The sequence below is a fragment of the Cavia porcellus genome, unplaced genomic scaffold (assembly GCF_034190915.1).
Source record: "Cavia porcellus strain 051 isolate PalLab524CR breed Dunkin Hartley unplaced genomic scaffold, mCavPor4.1 scaffold_19, whole genome shotgun sequence".
Classification (NCBI taxonomy): domain Eukaryota; kingdom Metazoa; phylum Chordata; class Mammalia; order Rodentia; family Caviidae; genus Cavia; species Cavia porcellus.
The window spans coordinates 29270716-29283653 of record NW_026947502.1 but is presented as its reverse complement, the minus strand read 5'-3'; the positions used below and the strand labels follow the sequence as shown (position 1 = coordinate 29283653).

The following is a 12938-nucleotide window of genomic DNA, read 5'->3' as shown; positions in this document are numbered from 1 at the left end:
GGGCCAATGAAGTTGCAAAGCCTCTTCTTAAACTTAAGAGAGTGGGACTGAATTATGCTTCCATAGGGAAGAGAAATGCTAAAAGGAAAAGCCCTTTCTTCAAGTCACAAAACACTGAGTTCTTTTTCCCTATCTCAAGTAGAAAACAATCAACTTTGTCCTCTCTAAGTGAGGTAACTCAGGAGATCCCTTCTCTACCCACCTGTTTCTGCTTCAATATTAAAGTTTAGGATTTTCGGAAGAAGTGTGTTAATCTTCAATTACTACAAGAGCTCCTAGATCCAGGGAGTGGAGGGAGTGGTTGTTATTTGAGGACTGGGCAAGAGAGGTAAGAAACAGAATTTAGCCAATAAAAGACATGGACAACCGGTGTTAAATTCCGCTGGAGGAATTATGTGAGTCAATAGAGACACACAGTCTAGGGTTATCACAGCCCAGAGGGACAAAGAATCTTGATTCCCACAGATTCCCACAAAGCATTTGCTGGGGATGATCTCAGGCTAATCCCCAGCACTGACAGATTTCAGGCAAAGAAATTCAGGTGATATAATTGGAATTTGGTAGGTATATATGGAGGAGTTAAGGGTAAGGACATGGAAAGGGACATCAATATCATTGCCACACCTTGGGACTCAAAATATGAGTAATTTGTTGCTTCATATCTAAAATGCACTACCAGAATATTCATAAAATGATCTTTCATGCCAGTATCTTGTACTCTGAACAACTACTGTGAATATAACTGTGTATTATGTTGATTATTTTTACTTTCTTATGAGCCTCTTTTGAAACTGTTTTATTGTCATTTTTTAGTTTTTTATGTTAAAATAAAACATCACTAAAATAATAAACACTGCATTTGGAAAGGGGAAGGATGGGATGCACATAACAGTCTGTGATCAGCAGCAATTTTATAATCATGGGTGATAGATGCTTTGATTTTTAGCTGAGGATGGGATATTCCTTGTGCATTATTCTCTTTCTCTTGTGGGATCACATCTATTTGCTTTGAATAAAAATATTCCATCAGGGACAGATTCCATTGGTAAAATAAATCATTGAGTTGCTAACCTCATCAATAGATAAATGTTCATGCATTGATCAGTTCATAGTTAACTGTGCTGATAAAAGTGGGGATTGGTTGGAGATTCACTCAGGAAGTGTATTGGCTTTCTCTCTTCTCTCTCTCTCTCTCTCTCTCTCTCTCTCTCTCTCTCTCTCTCTCTCTCTCTCCTGTCTCTCTCTCTGTCTCTGTCCCTGTCTCTCTCTGTCCCTGTCTCTCTCTGTGTCTCTGTCTCTCTCTCTGTGTCTCTGTCTGTCTCTGTCTCTGTCTCTCTCATAGTTTCCAGGAGTTTAGGATCTTTTCCCACCAGGCCATCTTGCCATATTTCTTCTTTGGATCTTGCCAATCATGGATTGAAATAGTTAAGCCATAAGCCAAAATAAACTTATCCTCTATTTTCCTCTTCAAACAATGCAAGTATTCTGGTCATAATGAGCAAAGGCTGCTATCTTTACTTTTTGATGCTATTTTTTGGGCGCAGCTGGAGGTGACTTTTTCTCATCTGCTACATCTCATAGAAGGCTGAGGATTTACAAGTCTGGAATTATCAATTTTTTTTGCCTAGAGTGATGGTTCTTTTAATATGAAACTCTTTGACAAACTTATTTTGTATCTTTTAGACAACAACATATGGTAGTAGCTACACCCACCAATCTTTCTGAAACAGGACTTTCGAAGTTTAATTGTGAGTATCTTGAGCTTTTAAATTTTCTGTGTAAGCCTCATTATAAAGTTCTTTCCTTTGAGTCATTTGGTCCAACAAAAAATTAATTAGATGATTTTTCTGTTACTACCTGAAGATTCATTAGGCCATGTTTTGCTTTTCTATTACCATCATCTTATTGACTAAGTACAATTGGCTTAATACAATTCATATTAATTATCTCTTAGTTCTACTGGGCATAGTGGGGCTAGGTTCATTGCTTAAAGTCTCACAAAGTTGAAATCACAGTACCGTGCTGGAGCTCAGGATGACCTTTGAAGATCAAATAATTGTTGGAAGAATGAAATTTCACAGTATATTGAACTTCAGATTCTATTTTCTTTTTAATTTCCACCTGAAGATTATTTTTAACTCTTTGAGACTGTCTTAAGGTCTTTACATGATTGCTTACTTCTCCAAAGCCAGCAACAGAATTTTCTCTTTCTTTAAACTATCACAAACCTCTTTTGAAAGTACATGTAGTTATGATCACCTGAGAAAACCTCCTTTTTGATGAACTGGTAGTCCTCTGATTAGGTACCTTAATCATTTTTTACAAGGTCTCTTCTGCATGGAAGCGATGTACCATTATCTTTAGAGTTTCTGCTCATGTCTTAAGGATTATACAAGGTGTGCACACACATTTCAACCTAATCATAAGGTATGGATGTAAACTTAATTCAAAGGAATTGCCAAACTATGTAATGTTTACCTTGAGTTGATCTTTCCCACCAGACTAAGTTTTGATAAACTTTTGCTTTTTTGTACTTTGGTATTTTTATGCTTTATGTTTGGGAAGACATAGACTCTCAGAACAGAAGATCTTAAGTTTCTGGACTCCCATGTTTTCAACTTGACTAAAAGCCAATTCATTCTGATCTCATCTTTTCTTGTTCTATTTTGTCGCATGCTAAATATAGTCATCAATGTATACTGCTGACATTCTGTTTGTCCCATTTTTAACTTAGAGTCACATGCTCACTAAGATTATCATGACAGATGAGTTTTAGCAAGTGTTTCTACACTGCATTACAGAGGCTCCCACTTTTCTTGTCTCCAATGCTGTATATTTTACTTTTCATAGAAAGAAAACTATTTTTGGAATCATTTTTTTTTACTTAGAATAGGATAACTATGTTACAATGTAACAGCATAAAAGATAAATTAAAAATCACATAGCCTTCAACAAAGATGTTTTATTACCTGCCCTTGCAACATGCCTATCCTGGGCCAGCTTGTTTTGTCTTGGTATCCTAGCTGATGGAATAGCCTTTATATGCCACAGGGACAGTGGGGGAAAACAGACATGCCTAAGCTCTTAACACATCTGCCTGAAGTGACAAACATTACTTCTAACCGCATTTTACTGTCAAAAGCAAGTTAACTGGAAATCTCTATGTCCACCAGGGTAGAGATACGTAATCCTACAGAAGCAATGGGGAGTATAAGGGGAAAAATCAGAATATTGGATGAATTGTAATATAACTAAATATTCCATTGTTCTATCAAAAGGAATTTTCATTGCTCTCAGGATTGGACTTCTGGTCTCCTACCTGGTTTCCCTTTCTTTAGTGTTTGGGTGAGCAATAAGCCTTTGAAGCTTGAAAATTAAGTCTAAGAGTCCTCATAAAGGGGTATTAGAAAACCATCTGTTTTGGCTAGCATTTCTGTACCTTTTCCCACTGGGATTTGAACACTGTTAAACTTCTAATTTATATAACCCCTGAGCAGGGAACTTCTCTTAATGCCTGCCCTTACAATATTTATCTTTCTCTTTTTGGTTTGTATGTAGGACTCACATAAATTTTGTATTCATTGAACATGTTTTTCTTTTCCTCCAGAGTAAAAAGACAATCTTATTCAAAACTGGACAAAAGATCAGCACCTTCTCCAAAGATATATTAATGGCCAATAAGCACATGAAAAGATACTCAGTATTATTAGTTTTGGGGGAAATGCAAAGTCAAAATGCAATATCATTTCATACCCATTGGGTTGGCTATTACTTAAAAATATAAAAGAAAGAAACTATCAGATCTTGACAAAGATTTAAAAATTTACAACTCTTATGCATCCACTGAAGTAAATGTTATATTCCACTAAGCATAATTTCTTCAAGTCTGTTATTTCTGAGTAAGAGGAAAGAGTTGAATGATGAAATGCCAAAGATTCTGGATTTTTTGGGCAACATCTATAGCTTAATTGAAAAGTCTATAAATCAACTTTCTAAGGGCTTATAAAGGAGATCTCATGATTCTAACTGCTTTCTAGATTGCTATCATTAACTGAATATTAGTTAAAGTCTAGCAAGAAAAGCCTGAGGAGTGTGACAAATATCTTTATTAAAGAATGCACAGCTGATTAAGGAATATAAAATTAAAGTAAAAGGAGAATTTGGGGTTTTACATAAAAGCAGAAATGAGTACTGGGAATAACAACAGGAGATACAACATAGACAAATTTGTGCATATAAAGCCCATTGTAAATCACTGTGGTGATAAAATGGGTGGGGGTATCTGGGATCAGCAGGACAACATGAGGGAGATGAAATGATCATAGTGATGATGACACATCGGAGACCCAAGGTAAATTTCTGGGAAATAAAACAATAATAGGGAGAAAGTCTACTTGTACAAGAGGTCTTTGTGTGTGTGTGTGTGTGGGGGGGGCTAGCATTTGTTAATTCAGTGTATGGACCACCCTAGGAATCAGATATTATCTCCATTCTTCCAATGTAAAGATTGAAACTATTAGGGATACTACTTTGCTTTCATTAGCCAAATTAGATTATAACTGTTGCAATAAACATGCTTCAAAAATAATTTGCTAAGCACAGTTGTGTATGCTAATTCTCATCACAGCTGTCATGATTAATTTTTATATCAACTTGGATAGACTGCAGTCTGCAGTTATCAAACAGTAACGCAGGTGGTGGAGTTTAGGCTGGATTGTTAGCTTAAGGATATAATCCATTGACTTTCTTTTAGTAATACTATCCTAGATAATCTGGGTTGGCCTGGAGGCCTCAGGAGAAAAGGCAAGACTTCTATATAGAAGAAATTCCACCTGTGGACAGAAGCTTCAGTTGGTGGTGAAGAGTTCCATCCTGCTCTGCCAGTCCAAAGAATATCAGATTTGTTAGTGAAGCCCCACAATCACGTAAGTCAATTCATTGCAATGCATGTTTTAATATCTCCTACTGATTCTTTTTTTTCTAGGACAACTCTAGTTGACAGAACTGCATAATAACTGGATGGAATTTCACTGTTTGTGGTCCTTCAGGGACCTATGCTCCTTCTAGCTCATGTTTCTATCATTTTCTTGGATCTAAACGTTTTTCACCAGAAGTTTTTCTTTTGGTAGAGAGAAGAAAGCAGAGAAAAAGCACAAACACTATAAATTCTTGTCCTATAGGTGACAGTAGCACTCTGGAAATAAATATTTCATGGGAAATAATTAATGACACTAATAGAAAGAGGGATGGGAAGTGTAGTCTAACACTGTGCTCAGAGAAAAGCAAGGCCACGAATACTAGAGGGCACCCAAGAGGATGATTCACATCCCCAGAGTTCAAATGCACGGATTTCTCCCCTTCTCTCAGTGCATTTATGCTATCAGTCATGTTACTCATTCTAGGGCACAGGTTGGAGTTTTTGCTGTCTGTAAGATATTCCAATTGTACAAGGGCTGGAGTGTAGGGAGCCGAGCGACAGCCCCATTGCTGCCTCCCTGCCTCTCTCTCTCTCTCCTATGGACACTGCGTCTGCCTACATTAACCATAATCCTCTCCTGCTTACATCACATACCCGGACGTGACGATGACCCTGTTGCATTCATCCCCGTAGCCTCTTCCTGTCCCACCTCCCGCCCTTGGCCTATAAAAGATGTGCTCACTTCCGGAATAAACAGAGGGCTTGATCAGATTCTCTCAACTTGCTTCCATCTCTCTTTGTCTCTCCTATGTCTTTGTTTAATCCCCATTCCGCCTCCAGGTACACCCCACGAATTGATCCGCAGGTCAGATCACTGGAGGCTTGATGATACTCCTATTTAGGATTCTAAGAAAAACTGGATGATATTGAATATGGAGAAAAATAGATTCTAAAACAAAAGATATTAGTGAACCAAGAATTAACCCTAATTCTGTGTATTAGTTTTCTAGGCTGCATAAAAAATGACCCAGAACTTAGTATGTTTGGGAAACCTACATATATTATCTCAAAACCTCCACTGGGAAGGAATTTGAGTATTGATTAACTAGCTCCTCTTCTCAGGATCTTACAAGGCTATAATCAAGGTATTGATTGGCTATACTATTGTCTGGAAGCGTGAATGGGAAAACTGACTCAGAAATTCCCTCAGAATGCAAGCAGAGTCAATGTCCGCATGGCTGTAGGATGAAGGTCTCTGTTTTCTTGTGGATTATTTGGCTAATGGTTGCTTCTAGCTTCTAAAATCTAGCAGATTGCATTCAGGTTGTTGTTTGCCACCACTTCACAACACAGCAGCACATTTCCTCAAGGACAGTGGTAGACTCTGTCCTATTCCTGTGTATTAAGATAATCAAAGGTGTGATTTCCACTCACCATTGCCATGTCCCATTGGTTAGAAGTGCGTCATAGGTTTTGTTGTGTTTGAGGAGAAGGGACTATATAAGGCTGTAACTCACTGGAAGTGGTTCCCTTAGGATGTTTCAAGTACACTAGTGTCACAGAAATGGCATGCAGTAGGTGTATGATAAATATTTGATCAAGGCACAGTGAACCCAATGAAATGAGGCTTAAAACTCCCCTGGTGGAGCTTTTCACTTACTTTCCCAACATTCATTCTTATGGGTATGTGAGGTTATTTAGAGGGGAGACAACAAAACTGGCTCTTACTGTTTTGGTTGTCAAATCTTTTCATGCTCAGAATTCAGCAAGCAGGCCTTGGGGTGGGTGACTATAGACAGATGTGAACTGCCTTGCAAGATGGTGCTCTATCCAGGTAAAACTTCCAAGGTAATAGGGAAAGTCTTCTAATATCATGGTGCTTGCTCTGTGAAGTTAGCACCATTACTATAATGAAGATGATGATTGTTCTGGATTTCCATAATTATAACCTCAGCTCTGTCTATTGAGGTATGAAAGGCCAAATGCTGAAGTGACCCAGTTCCTCCTGCTGCTGAATTTCCCTTTCTCTCCCCAAATGAATATTTTGTCTCTTTAGGCTTTTCCTGAGAAAGTCAGTTATAATCAGAGGTACCATCTGTCTTTCTGGCTCCAAGCCAAGTGAGTTTATTAAAATTATGGGAGGGTGTTCTGAGGTTATACTGAGGTAGAAAGAACGGACTGGACAAGAAGGAATGTCTTGGAGGCAGAACCATAGGCAAGGATTTTAATACTCATAATTTTAGGAGGTGATCCCTGTAGGAACCAATACGGTTTGGAGAAGTGAGACTAGAAGGGGAAGGGAGATCATACAATGTATGTTTACAAACTGATTACCTCTGTCCTATATAGGGACACAATTCTACTGGCAACTCTGAGAGACTGTAAAACATGTCTCAGAGTCCCCTCAATACAAGAGAAGAAAGCAGGGCACCTATCACCAAGTATTTTCCATGAATGCAGAGGGAATTCCCTGAGCAGGCTGTTTTCATTGTCTTGTGGCCCACACATGGGGCTGAAGCTATTATTGGTGCTATTTATAGTAAGGAGCTCAACCTGTAAGGAAAGTGTGCCATAGGGAATGATGGAGTGATAGATGGGATCCGCTGAATCAGGTGAGTAATATTTCAAATCTTGTTAGGTCTATACACAAGGAGGAAGCACCACTTTATATACCATACTTCCTTACTTGTTGCTGGTTTTGGTTCGCTATTCTCAATTGTTTTTGTATTTGTGCTCCCTGGGAGTATTAATCTGTAGTTCTCCTTTCTTGTGATGGTTCTGTCTTGCTTTAGTATCAAGGTAACACCAGCCTCATAATAGGAATTGGAGAGTTCTCCTGCTTGTTTATTTTCAGAAAATGATTGTGTAGTATTTTCTTTGTTACATTTTTGATAGCATTCATCAGTGAAGCTAGCTGGGTCTGAGATTTTCTGTCTGGGAAGATTATAAATTACTAATTCAATTTCTTTTGCTTGACATGTGTCTATTCAGGTTTCCTACTTCTTTCTGAGTTAATTTGGTGATTTATGTCTATCTGAAAGTTGTTCCATCTCATATGAATTGTCTATTCCATTGGATAAAGTTGATAATAAAATTCGTTTATAATCTTTTATATGTTTTATAGATTTGTAGCAATGTCTCTTTCTTTATCCTGAATTTTGATCATTTCTATATTTTTTCCCTTAGTTTAAAGACTGAAGTAATAGTAATAATAGACAAAGTTATTCCCTTCCTTGATAAATACCTGTTCTGTGCATGAGCAGTACCAAATTTTCAATAAACAAGCAACGTCTACGTTGTGCTATAATTTCTAGAATATAGCAATGTAGAAATATCAAATTAATGCATTTTATGAGTCTACAATACTTTTGGTATCAGAATGACAAGAAAAATTTAAAAAACAAAATTGCAAGCTAATCTAATTTTATATGCATAAATATAAGTAGTCCTAAATGAGCACTGGTACATCAGTCTAGATCTAGAAAATAAAAAGGAAATAAAATAACAGGTATCTTTATAAAATAGTCCCAGGATGAAATATTCTTTTTTAATTTTATTTAAAGAGAGAAAGAAAAAGGGTACAAGTAATACAGAATTTCAAAAAAATAAACAGTAACAAATCACTAGTTAATGGATTACATATTGTCATCTTAGAAATAGTTGTTTGAGTTACAAAATTAAAGCATACAAAGTGGACATTCAAACAGTGAGGCTGCAAACAGTTCTGTTCAATGATCCAACAAAAACTCAGCAATATGGTCATCTGTCTTATACGCTTAAATATACATGCAGTTATATCCTTTAGAGTACTTTATTTTCCTCTCCTTTTTACAATGACAATTACACATTTTGGGTTTTATTACTGCCACAGTTCTTATTACTTCTTTTTGAAGAGAATAAAACCAAATGTGACATAACAAAACAGTCAGTCACATCAAAAGGATGGACATAGTACATGATGTAAAAGCAGAATACAAGGTGGCCAACAATGGTTACCATAATGCCTCTTGCTATCTTAAAAAGAATATCTTATATCATCAGTTATAATAAAATTGAACAAAACAGTACAGAACAAAACCAATAAAACTGAAACATTGGAGACATTACAGAACTTCAAATGAAGATAATAGTCAAACCAGAATGGGCATCACAGTGAATCTTATTGTCTTCAAAGTAGTTGCCTATACCCTCAAACTTGATACTATCAAGCAAAACAGAATAGAGTAAAATCAGGCAAAAGAAGATGGTGAGAGCAATACAGGGCTTCAAATCAAGTTAATAGGAAATCAAAACGGTTACTATAATATATCCTGCTATTTTTATTTATATTTTCCTTTAATTAAAAAATAAAATAAAAAATAATAATGAAAAGGAAATAAAAGAGGACATAATAACACAACAGCACAGGTCAGTACATAACAATTTAAGCAACATAGTGTTTCACCACAAGATATCCTGACATAACAGTAGTTACCATAGTGTCTCTTTCCTTGAAATATTTGAGTATAACTTTGTATACTGTAGCATCAAACATATCAAGACAATGTAAAACCATTAAAGAGAATCACAGTATTACAGGGTATTTAGAATTAACAGAAAACTAACAATCGTTTCTATATTATCTTGTCTATAAAAGTTTTTGTTTGTACTATCACATATAATAAAATCCAATAAGATACAACATGTTAAGACTGATGGAGACAGAAGAACAAAAGCTTGATGGGACATCAAAACAAGATGATATTAAACCAGCACGAGCTATTATGATGTCTTGTTTTCTTCAAAATAGCTATTCATACCATCACACACAATAAAATCAAACAACCCAGAATAAAACCATTCCAATTAATGAATACAAACATTATAAGGCTTCAAAGCAACATAATGAGGAATCAAGATTACCACATACATTTATGTATTGTTTTCATTTCTTACACTAGGGAAACTTTGGTATTTACACATGTGGGTTTGATTTATTTCATTTATGAGTATGGTCTCAAGCTGCACCCATTTATTTATAAATATCTCAATGTGATCCTTCTTTATAGCTGAGTAGTACTCCATTGTATAAAAATACCACAACTTTTTTATCCATTCCTCAGTTGATGGACACTTAGGTTGTTTCCAAGATCTGGCTATTACAAATTATGCTGCTATAAGCATGGGTGCACTGTGGTATCACTGTGGTATAATGCTTTCCGTTCTTCTGGGAATATGCCTAGAAGTGGAATAGCTAGGACAAATGGGACTTCCAATCCCGACTAATCTCCAGACTGACCTCCACAATAGTTGCACCAGTCTACACTCCCACCAACAGTGCAGGAGAGTTCCTTTTTCCCCACAGCCTGTCCAGCATTTGTTGTTTGTGGTTTTCTTGATCCTGGCCATTCTTTCAGGAGTGAGATGGAATCTCAGTATGGATTTAATTTGCATTTCTCTAATGAGTAATGATGATGAACATTTTTTCATGTTTTTATTTTCCATTTGTATTTCTTTATCTGAAGTGTGTATTCACCTCAGAGGCCCATTTTTGGATTGGATCTTTGAATTTTGGGGGTCTGATTTTTTTAAAGTGTTTATATGTTTTAGACAGAAGTCTTTTGTCTGAGGGACAGGTCACCAAGATTTTTTCCCAGTTTGTGGGTTTTTTCTTTTACTATGCTGGAGATTTATTTTGACGTGCAGAAAGGGGGAAAGGATTTTTAGCTCACAGTTTATAGAGCTTTCAGTCCACAAAAAAGACTGGCTCCAAGGCAGGTTGGCAACACAGTGGAGAAGCAGTTTATGTTGGGCAGAGGGTAGCAAAGCAACAAGGAAAACCACAGCTCTTTTTGCCCTTTTATCTTTTCCAGGTTTTTAAAAGTGGGTAGCACTCACCCTCTGAATCCTAGTGCACTCATATCAATCCTAGGATCACACACTCTATATCCAGTCACCTTGGAAAAATCTCTACCTGTGATTGCCTGAGGCTTGGTGGAGACATATAGCACAAGCCATAACATTCTGCCCCTGGTCCCTCAAAGACTCATGTACATCTAATTATGCAAAAGACATTTAATCTATCTCTAAGAGTTGCCAAATTCCTGAAAGTTTCAGCATTTCCTAAAATTTAGAGTCCAAAATCTCCTCAGATTAAGGCAAACACTTAGCTGAAAGCCATGTATAAAACAAAAGAAAGCTATTTCCACCATTCAATGGCACAAGGTAGCTATTTCCATCCCAAAAGTTTCACACAGGGGAATAATAAGGAATGGGAATGAAAAAAGAACAAAATCCAGGAGAGCAAACATTAAATTCCATGGTTCTGCTTACAGCAACCCAATAATCTGTGTTTCAAGTTCTGAACTCCAAAGGAGTTACATGGCTGCAGCTCTGTGACACTTTTGGTGGTTGTAACTTCTATGACTTTTTTCTTTGGCTGTCTTTGCTTACTCCTTGCAGCTTTCCTTGGAGGAGCCATGATCCTGGCTTCTGCCACCTTCCAGAGTCTCCACTGCACCTTCAGCTTCATCCTCGCAGATTCACACACTGCCCTCTATGGGGCACACTGCCCAGCCTCCCAGGACTTCTGAAATCTGGATGGAAGATTTCCAAACCATGTCACCCTTCCATTCTGCTTGCACCTAACACCGGAACTATGTGGATGATTCCAAGGTTTGCTAGCAGAAGAGGAGCAGTGTTCAGGTCTCTCTTGGCTGTTGTGGTTGAATGCCTATGAACCAAAGCCCGAGGAACAACTTCCCTAGGCTTTTGCCATTCTGGAACATGTTTCTCTTGGAATCTCTTCTCTTTCTCTCTTTTCAGTTTCCCAAATTCCTTTTTTTTAATTTTAAAGAGAAAAAAAAACCAGTTTCAAAACAGACTAATAGGAGAGCAATAATAATTAATACATTATGCATTGTTATCTTCATAGTGGTTAATCAGAATAAAAGATGTATACATGAAATGCTGTCCAAACCATATGAGCACAAACGCTCCTTCCAATGAACTAAGGGAAACTAGCCATATATATATATTCCTTTTTCCTTCCCCCATCATGATTTCTCTTTTCTTTTGAATAGTTTTTTTCATAGTTTGCAATATCTATTGTACCCTTTGGATTTTATTTACTCATTGAGCTTCTCACACTAATGAGACAATATGATGTTTATATATGTGGGTCTGATTTGTTTAACTTAGAAATATTGTCTTGGAGTTGCTTACATTTACCTATAAAAGTCTCAAATTTATCCTTCATTATGACTTAGTAGTACTTCTTTATTAAAAACTACATCTTTAAAAAATCTATTCCTTGGTTGATGGACATTTGGGTTGTTTCCAAGATTTTTCTATTACAAATTGTGCTGCTATATACATGGTGCATATAGATCACTGTGTTATGATGTTTTTGATTCTTTTTGGGAGATCCCTAGAAGAGGTATAGCTAAGTCAAATGGGACCTTTTGTCCTATTTTTTTTTTTGAGGAATCTCCACACTGTTTTCCACAGTGTGTACACAGTCTACACTCCTGCCGGTAGTGGAAAAGTGTTCCTTTTTCACCTCAGCCCTGTCAGCATTTGTCAGTGGTTGATTTGCTGATAATAGCTATTCTTTCTGGAGTGAGAGGAAATCTCAGTGCTGTTTTAATTTGCATCTCTCAGATGATCAGTGATGGTGAACATTGTTTCATGGATTTATTTGCAGTTTGTACTTCTTTTTAAGAGAAATATCTAAATAGAGAGCTCTTTCTCATCCTCATTGTGGTCCAGATAATTTACATTTGTAATCCTGTGGAAAATTTTCCTGTGGAAAATTTATTGGAATTCTAGAAAGCTGATTCCAATCTAATACTTCCAGTGCAACCTATGGTAAGAATAAAGACACAATTATGGGAGGCCAAGGGATCCTATGTCCAGCCAGGATAAATGTTCATCAGCATAAAGGTCTTTATCCAGGGCCTAACCTGGATTTTATTAATTTAAGAAGAAGGGAGTGGACTGAAGATGAGTGCTGTGAGAATGGCAGGGGATAAGTGAGTAC

General features: G+C 36.8%; 1 long non-coding RNA gene across 1 annotated transcript; it reads left to right on the top strand.

Moving 5' to 3' along the window:
* Positions 1-1315: 1315 nt before the first annotated feature.
* LOC134471619 (uncharacterized) lies at positions 1316-12154 on the top strand. Its single transcript, XR_010041117.1, has 2 exons — positions 1316-4925; positions 11360-12154. It is a non-coding gene; the product is annotated as an uncharacterized LOC134471619 (long non-coding RNA).
* Positions 12155-12938: the final 784 nt, after the last annotated feature.